Source organism: Onychostruthus taczanowskii, unplaced genomic scaffold (assembly GCF_017590055.1).
Source record: "Onychostruthus taczanowskii isolate IOZ18803 unplaced genomic scaffold, ASM1759005v1 scaffold142, whole genome shotgun sequence".
NCBI lineage: Eukaryota > Metazoa > Chordata > Aves > Passeriformes > Passeridae > Onychostruthus > Onychostruthus taczanowskii.
The window spans coordinates 549,073-566,652 of NW_024498597.1; positions in this window are offsets into that span (position 1 = coordinate 549,073).

The following is a 17,580-nucleotide window of genomic DNA, read 5'->3' on the forward strand; positions in this document are numbered from 1 at the left end:
TACCCCAAGTGGTGATAGCTTTTGTAGCATTGGGGCATCTACTGGCTATCCTTTCTTCCTGAAATTCCTTGACTCTGCAAGTGATTTGGTGGGACCGTGCACAGAGGGCTGGGTGTGCTGAGGCCTGGGAGCAGTCTGAGGTGCTGCAGTTGGGGATCTCCTGCTGTGGTGCCACCAGCAGTGTGACAGTGGGGCTGTGGAACGCTTGGTGATCCACACAGGGAGCAGCAAATGCAGTTCTCAGGGAGACCTTCACACTGCCTGTCCTACAGCCTCCAGGTGTTGTTGCCTTACAAAAAGAAGCAGATCTGATGGAGCCAAACACGTGATAGAGCTGCTGCTGCTGCTGCTGGAAGATCTGTGCTCCCTCGATCGCGCTGCCCACGCGAGGCACCCACGCAGAGCGCACAGGGGAGGGATGAATTCAACCTGGGGATGTTGCATCACAGAACTTTCATAAAACACTCTGTTTAACACTGAGCCAATTCAGGGATGATTCATCTTTGTTCCTGCAAACAGATGCTGGTATGGGCACTTCTTGTGTGCCCTGCTGGAATTATGCAATGGTGACATTTTTTGGGGTAAACAAGCCACTCCTTTTCCTGACTCACTGTACAAATTAGGTGTTCTGATTCCTGAGGCACCCTCCAGTCTTCTCTGGCAATTCTTCCAGGCTAATGCAGTTTTTTTTTTTTTTTTTTTTTTTTTTTTTTTTTTGCATTTGGGAGACCACAGCTTTGTTGTTATTCTGAGATTTCATCAGGGCCCTGTGCAATGACTTACATATCTCAGGGATGCTTCCTGTTCCTGTGGGATGTATCCCACCCTATCCCATGTCCCAGAGGGGTAATTTTCACCCACCATTTATTTGGCCAAGCTGTCATGTTTTATGTTCATAGTCAACCACTTCAGTGTTATACTTTGCTTCCTTTTGCCTTTCCCGCCACAGACCTTGCAGTAGTTGCTTTGTAGTCATTAGGGGTCCTCAGTGGATTTGGTGTTCCTGAGAAAGTCACATTTACATACTCTATTTCACTGTACTGGGGTGCTTTACTGATAAACATTTCAGTTGCTTTTGCCTCTTTTCAAGTTGTCTTCTGTTGGAGTTTATCGACTAGAACACCTGACAGCTTTTGGGTTTGTCAGTGAAAAAATACCCATAAATTCATATGCCTTTAATTTTTGTGAATTACATGACTTCTCATTACTTCTTTTTTTTGAGATTCATAGGTAAAAACTGCTGTTAAATTGAAGGGTGTTGCTGTTTTTAGAAATTGCTGAGAGAAAGGTGTTTGCCTTTTATTTATTAACTTGGAAAACAACAGATTTTCCTAGCAGTCTGAAATAGCACTGCTATTTCAGTCTTTCTGCTGCTGGCTGACAGAAGACAGCATGAGGTTTGTGGTCTTTTATGGAGGTTAGCAGTGGTCTGGATCAAAAACAGAACCTGAGCAGTTGGTCTTACTTCTTTGGGTTCAGAGACAGGAGAAATATACACTGCACTTCAGATTTCTTTGACTGGCTTCATGGGCCAGAACTTCCTCTACATGAAAGACAGATACTTTTGTAAGAAAGCAAATCAACTTTTTCACAGCGCCCTGGAAGATTGTATTTCTGCTTTGAATATTTTCCAGAGTGAGTTTTAAATGGCAGTGTAAAAAAAAAAAAAATCCCCAAAGATGAAATTCCTGCCAGCTAAGTCAAAGCAATTAATCATCTAGTGGAAGCTTGTCATCTACACGAGGGAGAGATGGGCTTGTCCAGAGAGCTACCAACTCACCTCAGACATCTCTCCTGGGTGGTGAAGGGATGAGCTGATGGCGTGAGCTGAACACCAAAACTCTGGGCACCTGAAGTTAGGCAAGAGGAATCAAAGGGGTCTGATAACAGCACTGGTCAGCTTTTGGGCACTGGCTAAACGACTCACCTTGACAGCAGCATCTCTAAAAAATGGGCTGTCCAGATCCAGTATGCTGAAGCCATGGCTGAGCATTCACAGCCAGCAGCACCATTTCCTTCCTCCATTTCAAGTGAAAGAAAACCAGGCGGGTCTGTAACAGCTGGAGCAAAGAGAGACTGGAGAGGCAAAGTGGGTTATGAACAGCAGCTCTGTGTGTCACACTCTGTTTCTTTGCCATGTTTTCCTCTATGGGAAGCCAGTAGGAAACAGATCTGTGAATCTCACTTGGATCTGCCCCACATTCCCGAGCTCTGCCCTGTCCCGGCCGAGAAGGAGCTGCTGGTGACAGCTGGACAGGGAAAGTGGGGAAGGACAAGTGCTTCCTCAGGCAGGTTTCTTCCAGCTGCCCAGGCACTGCTTGTCATTCAGGGCCTCTAGGAGCAGGAGCTGCTGCTGGGTTCACCCTCCTGGGTATCGGGGTTCGCTGTTAATTGTCTCTGCCCCGATACGGGAAAGGTGGTTCTGGGCAGGCCGCGCTTCGAAGGACGAGTCTGGACTCTTGAGTGGTTGGTCTTCAATCTTTATTAATTTATTAATTATTTTATTAGTTTATTAATTCTTATCTACAATATTTTCTGTCTGCCCAGCCGAGGTCTGTTCAGCAAGGCAGCCCAGTGCACTGTCCCCCGCCCACGGGGCGACTGTGTCTTTTATAGTAAAAATTACGTCGAACATCTTTAATTCCCAATACTTTTCCTCCTTATTAACAAGTGCATCTTTACCATGAACCAATCCATAAGTGCCAACATCATCACAGAAAATGGAAGACATGAAGAAGAAAGAAGAACCTGGGCCACGCCCTGAATCCTCCATCTTGTCTCCATGACCCCTATACCAAAATTCTATTTGATACGGGGGTCATGGATATTTCACCCTGTAAATACACCATTCAAACCCTAAGGTTTCTCATTTCCTCACACATACATGACTCATCTCTAGAAGGATCAAAGTCAAGCCACCAGACACTTTTGGCAACATTCCAAGGCCTCCGAGCCCCCAGGGGTTCTCTCGGCGACTCTGGACATCCGGAGTGATGTGTTGAGGTCCCACACCTGGGAACCTCTCACGCCCAGTCCTGGCACCCCTCTCTCTCTCTCTGTTGTTCTGACACATGGCTCGTTGCTTCTGCCTCAGCCTTTGCTGACAGTGGTTTAAGGCCACAGGATCATATGATGGATGCTCCCTCTCCCCGTGTGGTTACACAGGAGTGTCTCTGTTTTAAGAACAAAAAGCTGGGTTTTGGCTGGCAGCTGCTGAACTGCACTGTGCCTTTGTGTGCTGCAGGGACTGCGAGTGCAGAGTGTTTTCTCAAACATTTCATTACATTTCTTTGTCTTCAAGGCAAGTGTGTGTTTTCAGGCAAGAGGCAGATGCAGAGAAGCATATGGGCATTTCTGAGCAATGAATCCCCTCCCTGTGCCCCTTCCCCCTTTCCCTTCCCTGCTCATTGTTTTGGCAGTTGACAGGGCAATAGAATGGACACAGACAGCAATAGGAAGAATGGTCTTGTTTTACTATCAATATTGAGGCAAAACAGAAATAAAAGGATACATTTGGTAAAACAATAAGCTTATTACTCTTTTGGCTTTAGCAACAAGTAAGAACAAGCAAGGTAATGCATCTAATCATTACTACATTAGCCAGAGAGGGAGAATAGTGGCTGAGGAAGATGCACCACCAATTGCCTGAATACTCCACCATCAGCCAGAGCCTGCAGTGCCTGTTCTGCAGCGAGGGCCTGGAGAACCCTTCCTGGCAATTGGGGAATCCCACGTGGTGCATCCACCCGTGGCTGAGCTCTATAAAGCTCAGCCCGAAAACGGGGTCCAGCTTTATAGGCCCAAACTGCCAAGCTCAAATGACTTGTTTACCTTTTTGTGCAGAAAACATCTGATGGCCTGCTGGGGACAGGGCTTGGCCAGAGCCCAGGCCACAGCCAGGAGGGTTTTGCATAAAATATTCTACTGACAAGTCTCTAGGGATATCTGTAGGGAAGATTTCTTGATATACCCTACACAAGGTTATACAAACATCTCTACAACAGCCAGTTTGGCATTAAGAATAACTAATATAAATGTTTTAATTGCCTATTTTTAACTAAAGAACCTTGATGTTATTAATGGCATTGTGCTCAAGATTCATCTTAAAAGTCACCTTAGGCCTAAGCTAAGGTTCAGGCCTTAGCATATCACTCATGCACTGTTCCTGGGCTGAACTTCCCCCTACTCAGGGACCAGCTTGCACACCCAAGTGCCCAGTAGAGGGGTGAAAAAATGAGCTGTGCCCCCCAGGCAGCTGGGCCTTCGGCTGCAGGAGGGGTTTGTGCAGGGGGTGTGCGTGGGTCCTGTAGGGCACTGGAGCGGCCCTTCCCTGCTGCTGAGCCTCCTGGAGCACCAGGTCCTCCCCCAGACCTATGCTCTCAAGCCTGGTTGAGCCCCAGAGCACTGCAGTGGAGGTGCCTGAGGGTTTGTCCTGTCCTTTTGCCTTATTTTCCATTAGAAATGTGGAAAAAAGGCACGTGGTGTTCTACAGTGCTGTACTCTGCAGATGGCACAGAGGTTTCCTGTTGTGTGGGCTCTGGCAGTTGCTGGAGGTGGCTGCAGAGCCATGGGAAATGAGTGTCAGAGCCTGTGAGCACTTATGGCTCAAATATTTTTGCCCTGTAAAAGCGTGGTGTTGTTTTAAACCACTGAAGTAAAAATTTTGATTCTCTGCTTGGAAATAAAGGCAACAGGAATACAGAACCCACCTCCTTGTGTGCAGCTGTAGTAACAGTGAACATGCTTCTTGGTTTAAAGTAATGGAATTGCAAATCCAGCCTGTGACAAGTTTTCTGTCCATCCTTGCTTTGTTCCATAAGGCAGCCATGCTGTCCTTAGAGTGGGAAGCAGCCCTGCCTTGGAAAGCCACTGCTAAGCTGAAACCAGTGTCTTGATCAATATTTTTCCAGTTAATCCTCAGGAGGGATGGGAGAGAATGGGCTAAATGATAAAAGTCAGGTGAGTGGCAAGCTTCTCCCCAAAACATCAGTCAAACTTGTGGGAAGCTTGATCCTGACCCAAACCAATGCAGCAAAGCCAACATCAGCCCCCACAAGTGCAGACTTGTGACTTCCATCATTTGGTGACCCTGGGTGACATTGAGAAGCACTCCTCTTACTAATCCTTCAATTCTGTGGGTATTGATTTGTGTACAGAGACACTGTTAGTTCCTGGGAATTCCCATTAAGGACCAGTTGCTGGAAGGGTTGGCATTGCCACCCGGGGTTTCAGCTGCAATAGCTGGGATCAAGTCCAGTCTGAGGGGCAAAGAGGAGATGTGTGGAACCAGATTTAGGGAAAATGGAAGCATGGCTTGTCCTGAAGTTGTCTTTCCATATTCTCACTGGGTTAAACTGTTGAGGGCTGTCAGACTGACAGAGGAGACTGGGGCAGGGACTGGTCATCTGTGAGATGGAGTTGGGCTGGACACAGGAGTCCCACCTGTGGGTGGAAGGGCCCTTGTGCCCCTGTGCCTCACCTGTGCTGCACAGGGAGCAAGGGCTGCACTGTCCCTCTGCCTGGCCCCTCTGGCATCTCCACAGGGGAGGGGACACTTCCTGCAAGCAGAGAGATGCCTGCAGGGAAGGGACTTCTCCTGTTGCAAAGAAGATTTTTTACCTTGAGCATGTTGAGGCTCTGGCACAGGCTGCCCAGAGCAGCTGTGGCTGCACCTGAATCCCTGGAAGTGTCCAAGGCCAGGCTGGATGGGGCTTGGAGCAGCCTGGAATCTGCTGTAGAAGGTGTCCCTGCCCATGGCAGGGGGTAGAGTGGGATGGGATTTGAAATCCAACCCAAACCATGCTGTGAGTTCATGATTTTCTCTGGAAGGAGCCACTGGGGATTGCCCTTATTAGTCAGATCTTGAAGTTAATCCAAATGTCCTATTAATGGCATTTAGTGGGTGCTATGGGGTCTGAGTGAGCATTTTGTACAGTATTTGTGACAAGTATAGTCATTTTTAGCACTACTGGAGATTGCACTGAACAGGCAAGAGGAAGGCTCTGTTGAAACAGGCAAGGGGAAAACAAAAGTAGGGAGAGTTGAAGATGCTTGCCCCAAGTCAGATGTGAATGAAACTTCAGATCCTGAGCCCAGCCTCAGTCCTAATCCCCTGGTTCCCTCTGCTTGGGACCTGTTAATTAAAATCAAGGATAATTTTCTGGGAGAGATGAATGGAGGATGGTCATAGAAAAGGAAAGGCCACCAAGTCAAGCAGAGTGACTGAGTCATGCCTGTTACTGGAAAATGAGAGTACTGAGGGCTGGCAACAGCTCTCAGTGCACCCAGTATTGAGGAACCCACAGCTTGCAATGGTCTGGCCTGGAGAAAAAGGAAAAATGTGTGGACTGCAGGGACTGCAAGTGTCCTCCCTGCACAGTGCTGTCCCCTCCTCAACCCCAGGGCTTTGGCCATGGCAACTCTGCACAGCACAGCTTTCCCTGCCAGTGTGAAGGGGAGAACATGTCCAGAGCTCAGGATGTCTTGAACCCTGCATAAAAAACACACCAGGGTGATCAGGGTGCCAAACACAGAGTCATGGAATCACTAAGGTTGGAAAAGACATCTTAAGATTATTCAGTTAAACTGTTAACCCAGATGCACCACTAAATTGTGTCCCAAGTGCCACATCTACACCTTTTTTTAATGCTTCTAGAGATGGTGAGTCCACCACCACCCTGGGAAGCCCGTTCCAATTCCTGACCATCCTTTCCATGGACAAATTTTTCCTAGTATCCAACCTAAACATCTTCCCCTGCTGTTGGCTGGAGCACCACGTGGACACATGAACCCCTTGAAAATCCCCAGGCATGGCCATCCTGCTGTGAACCTGCACAAAAGCACTGCTGGCCACCCTACAGCCAGCCCCACTGTCTGCCCTGTTCCTGTCCCCGTGGGGATGAGGAGCAAGGGAGGCTCCCCAAAACCATATTCCCACATAAAAGGTCTTCACTGGAGACATCTCCCTTGCCCACTCTGCCTCTTCTCACCTGGAGGATGGGCTGCTTACAGGTTGAAAATACGTTGAATTTCTTAATTAGAAAAGTTTGCAGCTCAGGGTGTGGCTGGGATGGTCCCTCCCTCTACCCACAGCACCCTGGCCTGTCAGAGCCCTGGTCGGTGGGGGATCCTGAGGGCACTGGCACCACGGTGTGTGTGGTGCTCCTGGGCTGCAAGGAGCTCCCCTCACTCTGCCATGGGGTGCACAAGCCAGGCTTCCCCAGCTGTGCTTCCCCAGCAGAACCTCCAAGGTACCAAACATCTGTCTCATGTAACAAACCCCACTGGACCCTGTGGGCAGGGACAGAGCCACAAATTTTCTTCCCTGGCATCAGAGGTAGCTCAGGACATTCCTGCCTTGCCCCAAGGCCTCATCCAGATGCTCCCAGGCTTTTAAGGTTATAAAAAATCTCTGCCTTCCTCAAGCCCTGATGCAAGGTAGTGGCCATGAGCAAACCAGCTGGGAGTGTCCAGCTCAGCCCAGCCTGGACTGCTGGCTGAGCTGGGCAGGAGGTGCTGGCAGCACCGAGTCTGTGCCAGGGACAGAGGTGTGGCATCGCAGCAGAGGACTCCCAGCTCCATCTCCTGGTGCAGGGCGAGCTCCGAGGGCTGACTCCTGCCAGAGCTGAGGGTGAGGTGACCCTGCCTGGGCACAGCTCCCCCCACCTGTGAGTGCTCCTGGAGGTCTCCTGGCACCAGTTTGGTGGGGATGAGCCTCCTGGCAGGGGTGGGAGTCTCACGAGAAAAAGAAGGAGGAGAGGCATTCTCAGGGAGAGGGCAGAAATTCAGGCAAAGTGCGAGAGTGTGGCAGGAGGTGCTGGGCAGTGCTTTGGGGAGGGGGGCTGGAGGGGAGCCCATGGCTGGGGCTGGGGACTGTGCTGCTCAGACCTGCCAGTGACTCAGCCCATGACCTCTGGTCCTTCTTCCCCGTGCCTGAACCTGGGGCCATTTGTGGTCATGCCCGAAGCCTCCATGAGGCATGACCTGCCTGGCTGTGACTGTCCCTGCTCCGGATGCTCAGCATGGCTGCTGGGTGCTCAGCCTCAGACAGGCTCTGCCAGAGGAGTCACTCCCCACCTGTTTTGTCCCGTGGGACTGGGCTCTTTGAAGTCCCCACCCCGCCTGTCCTGTGGTGCATGACTCGGCTGTCAGCTGCCCCAGGGACCCTTCCCTTGTGCTTGTCACGCGTTACCTGGGCTGCCAGCCACATCCCCATGCTCTCCCCATCCCATGGCTAGAGTGTTAGGGGTCTGAGCTCTGGGAAAGCAATGAGACGTTTATAGCCAACATCTGGAAAACCATGTCCTCCCAGCTGCTGCCACAACAGAGCATCCCTGCAGCTCCTGTGCTGCAGCCCTGTCCTGGCCAAACCCTCTGCCCCTTGTCCTGCCTTAGGAAGGATGAGAGCAGTGAGGTTCACGCTGTGCTGTTGGGGTGCACCCTGGCTCTCTGGGATGGACCCTGTCCCATTGGGGTGCACCCATTGCCTGCCTGGCCCGTGATGGCCATTCCTTTTCTCTCGGGGCACAGGGAGGGGAATGGAGCCTCGCAGCTTTCCTCAGGTGGAAGGTAATTCCAGACTGTGTAGGTGCCACCCCAGCACAGTGCCGTGTTCCGGAGACCGTCCACATCTGCCACGATAGCCCCGATGGCCTGCAGGGCCCACGGGAGGGGGAGCCCCAGCTGGGCACTGCCCCCTCCATCCGGCACCTGCCCTCCCACCCGCACATGGACTCGCCTGCCTTCGACAGGGGGTCAGGGCTGTGCTGGCGGGGTGGCAGGAGGCAGGACAGACAGACCCTGGGGGTGCCCTGCTCTGCCTCCCACCCACTGCACCTCTGGCTTTGCTGCTTTCCCCAGGCAGCCACGGGGGGTTCGATGGCCACGGCAGGAGGGACTCACGTCCAGGCGATCTGGCCGCGGAAGGACCGGTCCAGGCTGCACGCAGGCTGTTTGGAGGGAACTCTGAGGAGGTGCTGTCCTTCTCCCAGACCTGTCTGTCCTGCTTCTTGCCACCCCTGGCTCTACTTGCCTGGCCAGTCTTCCCCAGTTTTTGTCCCCAGGATGATCCCCGTGTTTTTGTGTGCCTGCCCAGGCTCAGCTGCCTACACGCCAGTGGGAAGGTCTGCTGGACCGGTCCTGGCTGCCAACGTGAGCCCAGCACAGCCCCAGCTGTGCCAGTACCACCCACTGGGCCTGCTGAGGGTGGCCATGGAGGGTGGGACCCTGGCCCCAGCACTGACCTGGTCACTCTCCTCCATTTCTGCCTGATCCCAGGGCAGCACAGCAGGGGATGCACTACCATCCATGAGATGGTCAAATTGATTCACCTTTGTATTTCTTCAGATTTCTGTCAGAAGGAGGTGGTGATGAAAACACCACCTTTAGGTGCCTGGTTATAGGGTGGCACAGGAGCAGTTGGAGTCCAGTTGCCTTTGGAAGGATCTTCCTAAAGAGAAGCACATGTGTGAGTGTTCTTCTGTAATGGGCACTCCTTGAACCAGCCCCACTGAACAGCCCCAGTGGGGGAGTGACAGTGTTCTGGTTTCCATCCCATTTGAAGTGTTTGGGATGCTGAATTAGGCACATCTGAAATACTTTCTGGTAACCAAAAGAATGATTTCTAGTCTTTCTGTTGCTTTTCCTCATTGCCCCCAGCTCCCAGTCTCTGTCTCCACCTTTACCTTCACACCAGCTCACTGAATCCCCCCCGTGAACAACACCCTGTGTACCGGGGCAGGACAGCAGGGCTGGTGCTGGTGCCACCCAGCTGCAATCACAGCCGCCTCTTGCATCACCTTGAGAGCAGCTTCCAGGTGCAGAGGAGCAGGAAGTAAAAAGGGGTAATGACCCAAGCTGTATGCAACACCCCAATTATCTGACTGGGGCAAAATGGGGTTCACAGGAGAAGCAGTTCTGTAGGAGCCTTTCCTCCAGGCATGTGAGGGTTCCCAGGTGAGAACTTTGTAGCCAGAAAAGCAGCAGTGCTCCTGGACATACTCTTTCTGCTGCTGCTCTGCTCTCATTGCTCTAATTTGGACAAGACCAGAAAAAAGGTTTATTGGAATATAATTCACAGGAATTTTATTTCCTGGGAATAATGCCTGCCTGGGAAGGCATGCAGCAGAGCTGCCTAGGAGGGTGTTAATGCGGAGACAGGAGTTGGGTGAAGTATATGGGAGTGATTTTTCCCATTGGATCCATGGTTTGATCCCCCTCATTTTGGGTCAGGCCATAACAACCTCCCAGGTTCCTTGCTTGGGGAAGTTTCCCTAGGGTTAAACCCCACCCTGGCACACAGGCACAATCCCCACTAGCGCTGCAGCTGCTGCCCAGGTAGTGGTGCAGGAGATGAGTTATGTGAGGGGAATTATTCTCAGTGCTGCCTTCCTTCATCCCAGCTGGCTCTGATCACCAGCCATGCACATGTTTTGCTGGATGTGGGTCGTGATGCCCTCATCCAGGCAGAATTCAGGCTGGTAACTATGAGAAGTGATGGCGCACAGAGGAGGCTCTGCCTCTGTCCCTCTGCCTGCCTGGGTCGTGGGCAGGTGGGCATGGTGACCCATGCCTGCTGGAGCACTCTCAGCTCTGAGTCCCACAAAGTGCTGCTTCTCCTCCACCTCGGGTGCCCCTCCCACAGTGGTGACCCTGCTCCCAGGAGGGGAAGGGAGAAGTCTCACAGGGGCCACGAGCCCCCAGGGTTACCTACAACAGCTCTTCCCCATCCTGTTCCTCCTCCATGTTACAGGTTCTCCTCACCCACCAGCCAGCACCCTGCCCTGCCCATGGGACAACTCCCTGTGCTGGCCTTGCCTTCCAGCTCCTTCCTGGTCTAAGCTCTAATGATGGGATGTCACGGTCCCATGAAGGACAGGTGAGGACAGGAACGCCTGGTGCTGTTTGTCAGAGCTTATCTGCACCCTGCCACGACACTGTTTTTATGAAAGAAGTTATTCAGAATGTCTGGGGCATCAGGGGAGATCTGGGCACAGGTCCTGGAGGCTGTTTGTGTTTCTGGTGCTGCAAAACCGGCTCCCTCGGCGGCTGAAACTGGGTGGCTGCAGCTGGAGGTCAGGAAGGGCTGGTGTGTGTGAGTTCAGAGCAGAAATGCTGGGGAAGCACCTTGGCTCTGAGGGCAGCACCGTGGGGAGCAGTGGCAATTCTTTTGCTCCTTGCTCTGAGCTGGCTGTGTCAGACCTGCCTGGCAAAGTGTGCATTTACCTAAAAATCCACAAATAAAGTGCATCTCCAAGCCTTGGGGGAGGAAAGCAGCCTCGTGCTTTGTTCCCAAAAGAGACCCCACTGCTGCAGGTGGGGCTGTTCCTTGGATCTGCTGCCAGCACTGGTAGAGGAGGATGCCAGGCTGCCAGGGCTCACTCGGCCTGTAGGCAATGAGCCATGAGAACTTCAAAGGATCTTGGACTTTTTTCATGGAAACTTTCCTATCTCATTTTACAAAGATAGCAAGCCTTGGCCCTGTAAGACACATTTTATGAGTTTCTTTCTACCTTTGTTGGTCCTAATGCTCAGGGGAGGGATTTTTAAATCCCAGGAGCTGGTGACCAAAAATCACCAAATCCCAGAAACATGAAGAGCTGATAGATCCATTTTGGTGCCCACCTAGAGCTCTAGAGATCTCCTGGGGAGCAGTCCTCCAGTGCCTCGGGATTGCACGGGTGAAACTCCCTTCCTTCCATCCTGCTGCCCACTGGTGCTGCCCTCTCCTCCCACGGACCATGCCTGTTGTCCTTGGAATGTCTGTGTCAGGATGGTACAGTCACTCCCACACTTCGGTGGGCAGGAGAGGGGGAAGAGGTGGATCTGTCAGGTGAAGGAGTCTGGCAGGCTGCAGGTGGAAAAATTCCCCCCTGGACCTGGCTTTAGTGCCCCAAGCTGGGCAAGGAGAGACCCAGTGGGGACATTCCCTCTGCATGGTGCCAGAGGCAGCAGTGTTGCACGGGCTGATGGGTGCTGGTGAGCTCAGGGCTGCCTGGACCTCCCTTCCTGAAAACTGCAGGTCACCATTCCACATTGGGCAGGGCAGAAGGACGGGTTAGGCTTTTACAGGGCTGTAAAGTGCCAGAAAACTGGAAGTTCTCCCATGGTGCTGTAAATGGAGCTGAATGACCTGACTCGGATGAAAGGAGCCCTTGCCTGCACCTTCCTCGCTGGCTTAAACCAACAGCAAAGTCAGCTGTGAGGTTTGAGTGATTTGAGAGTTCTGGTGGCTGTGGCATTCTGGTTGGTCTCACTCCCAGCAGGATCACCTGTAGCTGTGCTCTCCAAGAGCCAGTGCAGACTTTATATGGAATTTCCATGTGCTGGGGGTTGTAAAGAGCTGGGCTTGCTGCCTCCTCCTCACCCTGGGAGCACCCCTGGGGGTGGGAATCTTGGGCACTCACTTTGGGTGCTCTGAGAGCCAAGGCAGAGCAAGGTGGGGCTGTAACCAACCAAGATGTGACATGAACATGCTCTGAGCATGTCGGCTGGGACCGTGGACCTTTAAAATCCTGCCTGCAAGTGACACTGAGCCGGCTGCAGCTGGGGCTGAAACACTTTTGTCTATATTTAGTGCATTTTTCAGATAACCTTCATTCTATTTTTGGACTATGTGCTGACTTAGGGCCCCTTTTTCCTCTTGTGCTCAACTGTATCACAGGTCAAAGCCTCTCCGTTTTTGGGATCCTCAGGTACTCAAGTATTTGGAAGAGGATTAAGGAGAAGTCAGGCAAATAAGCTTTTTGGCTTCTTCCTTAATATTCAAAAAAAGGTGAGAAAATTGTTTTTAAGGCATTTTGGTGGAGCAGCTAAGCCTGGAAACCCTGAAAATTCTTTGCTAACTCTCCTTCAGAGAGAAGGAGACTTTAAGAGAAGCAGAAGCCTGGGCTTCATGTGGGAGAGAACAGGAAGAGTTGCAGGGGCATCTACTGCCTGGCGTGGTTTGGTGGTTCTTGAGGGTTTCATCTCCATGTGCAACATGGACAGAGCAGAGGGATCTGAGGGCAATTTCAGTGAAGGGTCCTTAAAAGGCAGTGGTGGCTGGGCTTGGTGACAACCACCCTCCTGGTGGGAGAGCTTGGCTGGCAGGACCAGGGTGCCTGCCAAGACCCAATGGGAATGCCTGAGAGCAGGAACCTTCAAGGCAGCCTGTGCTTTGCTCTTTTTAAGGTCAGCTCCTTGGAAAGCACCATGCTTGGGGAGGCCACCATCCAAGGAGCAAAGTGACAGGCACACGTGTACACAACATCCCTGTGCCAGGGTGACAGGTCTCACTGCTCTGATGGGGCAGAGCAGTGTGGTGACACAAGGGCCAGGTGTGCTTCACTGCCTAGGGAGGTGCTGAGCAGCAGAGCCACCATGGCCTGGAGTGGAGCTGGGCACAGGCAGCACAGTGCTCCTGCAAGTCACACCAGAGCAGTGCCACCACCAAGCCTGCTGCAGGCAGGGCGAGCACCACAGAGCTGCATCTGGCTGCGTCTGCCACCACACTCACCCTGGCCTGCACCCAGCACCCAGATGATGTAACCCAGAGGCACGGGGCTACCAGGGATTGTGGGTATTGTAAAACTCCTCTGTGTATCAAAGGTCTTGGGATGGTGCCTGAAGAGCAAAGGAAAAAATTTCCCCTTGTCCTCTCCTCAAATTTGGAGTCCCATCTCCAATGTCACTGCGATCCTAATTCCTCTGCTGGCTCCAGGGGAGGGTGACATGGTCCTTCAGCAGGGTGCCAAGGTATACACAGCAGGACTCTGCCTCTCGTGGTGTCTGGGGGAAGATGTTTAAAATGCCACAGAGTCCTTGAGAGCTCTCAGTCCTCTCACCCAGCTCTGCAGTGTTTACCTCCACCCCAGCCTGGCATGGTGAGACCGAATACACCCAGCTGAGGTCAGCCCGGGGTTCGTGGAAGGGCAGAGCTGCTGTCTCCCGTCTGCCCTGGGGGTTCCTCAGCCTCAGCCTGCAGGACCCGACCAGCACAGCAGAGCTTGGCCCACCCAGCACCCCACCATGGCAGGACACCTCCCCCTGCCTCTGTGCCGAGCTGCTGGAGCACCCTGCCAGTGCAAGCAGGTGCTTGGCAGCACCCAGAGCAACCATGACCATTCATGCAGCCCATCCATGGCTGCCAGCACGTGAAGGTGGCTCGTGCCTGGGTTTTCAGGAGCCGGCTGCCCAGGAGGCACAGCTCTGTGTGGTGGGGGTTCACTCCTGGTCATGCACAAGGCAGCACGGTGATCTGGTTTTGTGCCTGCAGGAGAGGGGCAGCAGGAGGACAGCTGGAGCCAGGATGAGAGCAGGACTCTGCTCATCTGAGACCTGCAGGCACTGCAGCTGGTAGTCCACCAGCTCGTCTCCCATCAGGAAACATGTGCAATGGTGGGCTGAACATTTTCTCCACGATGGCCCTAATGTGGCTGTGCGCTGCAGTGCTGCCTCCCCAGGCCCGTGCCTGTGGCTGTGGCTCAGTCTGAGGCAATAACTACAAACGCCAGACATCCCCAGGTGTGTGGAAAAGGGAGCCTGGCCATTTGCAGCTGAATTCCAGCTCCCCTCTCCAGATCCCCACCCCATGCCTGGCTGGCTGTAGCAGTGGTCCCACACCTTCCACTGCTGCGGTGTGGGAGCTGTGCGCCTCTCCAGCCAGGGCCATGGCTGTGACACATCCAGCCGTGCCATTGGCACTGCCCTCGGGCAGAGCTGCTGGCCTGACTGGAAATGTCCCCAAGCTAATTTTAATCTGGGGGGTGGTTTTTCAGGTCGTTGGGGTGGGTGGTGGGCAGGGCTTGGAGGGGTGTTCTGGGGACGTGCCGCGTGCAGGGATGTGCACACACCGGTGTCTGCAGGCACTGGGACTGGGGGGAGGCACCCTGGCCACGGTCACAGGGGATCTGTTCCCTTCATCTCAGCACAAAACCAGACTGCGGATTAAGAGGAGACTTTAGTGTTCCCTTCCTGCCCTCAATATAGCGAAACCTACACAGGACAGGACATTTATAGCTGCCCTCCCGTATTGGGAACTCTCTTGGGTTTCACTCTGGGGTGACACCTGGGAGCAAACTCCAGTGCTGCTGGAGGCAGCTGAGTCCTCCTGCCCTGCACAGCCCCAGGCTCCCTGCAGGCTGGGGCCAGCACTGGGCAAGGCAGGAGCACAACGGTGGTGCCAGGCACCTGGAGCACAGCCTCACGGCCCTCAGAGCCATCCCATTTCTCTGTGAGGCACGGGAAGTTTCTTGGTCTGGCATCACACCACTGCTGTGCCCTCTGTGCCATGAGACTCCAAAGACTCTGCCTGGTCCATACCACACCCACGGAAGCTCGACAAGGAAGAAGATCCCTCCTTTGGAGAGATGCCATATGGAAACTGCTAAACTTGCTCCAGGCTCTCCATCAACTCCTGAGTTCCCTCATCTCCTTTTTTCACACCTGGCTTTACAGTCTTGTTCCATGAAGCATATGAAGTGATTCTCAATGGGTACTGAAAGCAAGGGTCTCTCCAGGGAGAGACTGAGCCAAAGAACCAAATGAGCAGGGACATCCCAGTGGGGCAGGAATCCTCCCAGCATCAGGGACCAGGGAAGCATACAGAGAAAGCTGCAGGCAAGTAGTCCCTGTCCCCAGGAGACCCAGGCAAGGCCAAGGCTCAGGGCTGCAGGATCAGTGAGGTCCCTGCTCAGCCAGGGCAGCTGCAGAGTGCAGGTTCCCTCCTGGCTGCCTCTAACCTCGGGACAGGAAGCTCAGACATCTCTGAGTGGTGGGAGATGTCTCTCTCCTGGTGGCATGTCATAGTCTGGAGAGAAGAGTCAAGGTGTCTCAGCACAAGGACAACCATCAGCCCAGCTGGAACAGACCCTCCAAGGCTGAGGATACCACTGAGTGAGGAGCCTGTCCTTGTCCCGGGGATCCTACTCCAGTGTGGACAACTTAGATTGTTGAAAATTCACCCATCAGGAAAGGGGAAGCAGAGCAGAGCTAGTGCTGGTGACCCGGCCAGGGCAGCTGAGCACAGCTGCCATGCTAAGGCTGCTCCTGCCAGCTCTGGGAAGCCCTGCCCCTCCCACTGGGACAAAACCAAACTGCAGGACAGAGAATTCCTCAGCAGGGAGTAATGGGTTCATTTTTCCCCACCCTACTCAGACCTTCTCAGATGAGGATGCTGACGGTGAGGCTGTGCGGTTTAGGCGGGAGCACAGGCATCCACAGGAAAGCCTGAGGGAGCAGCCTTGTCTCCACACCAGAACTGGGCTGTGTCACCGTGTCACCATGTCACATGGTTGTGTCCAGCAGCAGTGTCCCCTGTGGACACCGGCTGCTGGAAAAGGTGTGGTGTGACCCTGGATCATGAGGTACGAGGACCAAAGAGAAGGAGCATGTCTGGGTGGCACCAGCAAAGTGCAGGAAAACTGTTTCACCTGGCACACAACACCTTGACCAATCTCCAGCAAGCCTTAGCTGAGTAATCAAGGCTGGGCAGCTACAGAAGAGTGATTTCTACCCTGTAATTTTCCCATTCCCTGAAATGGAAGATCCAGGTTTCATTTTATTTGATTATGATTGTCCTGGCTTGAATTTGAGTGTAGGAAGTTCCTGCCTCTGCCCTAGGGAGGGATTTAAAATAAAATGGGTACAAATATATGGGACTATGAATAGACGAAGATGAGGATTAAGTCCTCCATGGTCACACTGCCTTGTGCCTGAGCCCAGACAGGCTCACAGCTCAGGGTGTGCACTCCTGGGGCTAAAACAAATCCACACTGAACTGTGGGAGGCCTGACCAGGTGACTGAGAGGTTGCTTTTTTATTCAGCTTCAGCCCAACCTTTTATTCTACTCTTGCCATGGAGGGCTGAACCTCCCCAGCCTGGGTGGATCCCAGGGCTCAGCATTGCTCTGCAGCAGGACTGACTGCCAAAACCTTATCTTGCATGAGGCAAATATGTGGCAGGAGTCAAAATAGCCAGAAATGCTGTTGTGTGGAAGATGGCAGCTTCCAGTGTTCATCCAGCCCAGACACACACAGGGCCCCAGCAGCACCATGGCATGACGTGCCCTGACCCACTGGGCTGCAGCACCTTTGGTGATGAAGGTATGGCTAGGCTTGCACTTCTACTGGCCTGAGGTTGGTTTAGGCGGGATTAAATCTTGACCTTAAAGATGTCCTGAATGCTGATTCAAATGCTTATCTTATTTTTGGGACACACAGACTTGAGGGCAGCTTGGGAAGGCGCTTGAATAAAGCACCACAGTCTGGGCAGAGCCCTGGGCACCTCATGGCACCTGTCAGGAGGGGGTCACTTCTACCCAGGAGTACGCAGAAGAGCCTACTCCTGGAGAAGGCAGAGAGAGACGTGTGATCTAAAATCTGGAAAATGCAACTGTCCTGATTTATAGAAGCTACAAAGCCATGCTGTCACTGAGACCCCTCAGGAGCATCAGAATCTTGGGGGACTCTTGAGTGCCAAGGCTCCCAAGGGCTCCTGGGTCCTTGTCCAGCCTGCTTGGAGTCAGAAGGGCTACAGGAAGAGCAAGCCTTGAGCTGGGGTCCATTCCTTGCCTCCAGACCATTGTGTGTCCTCTGGGCTAA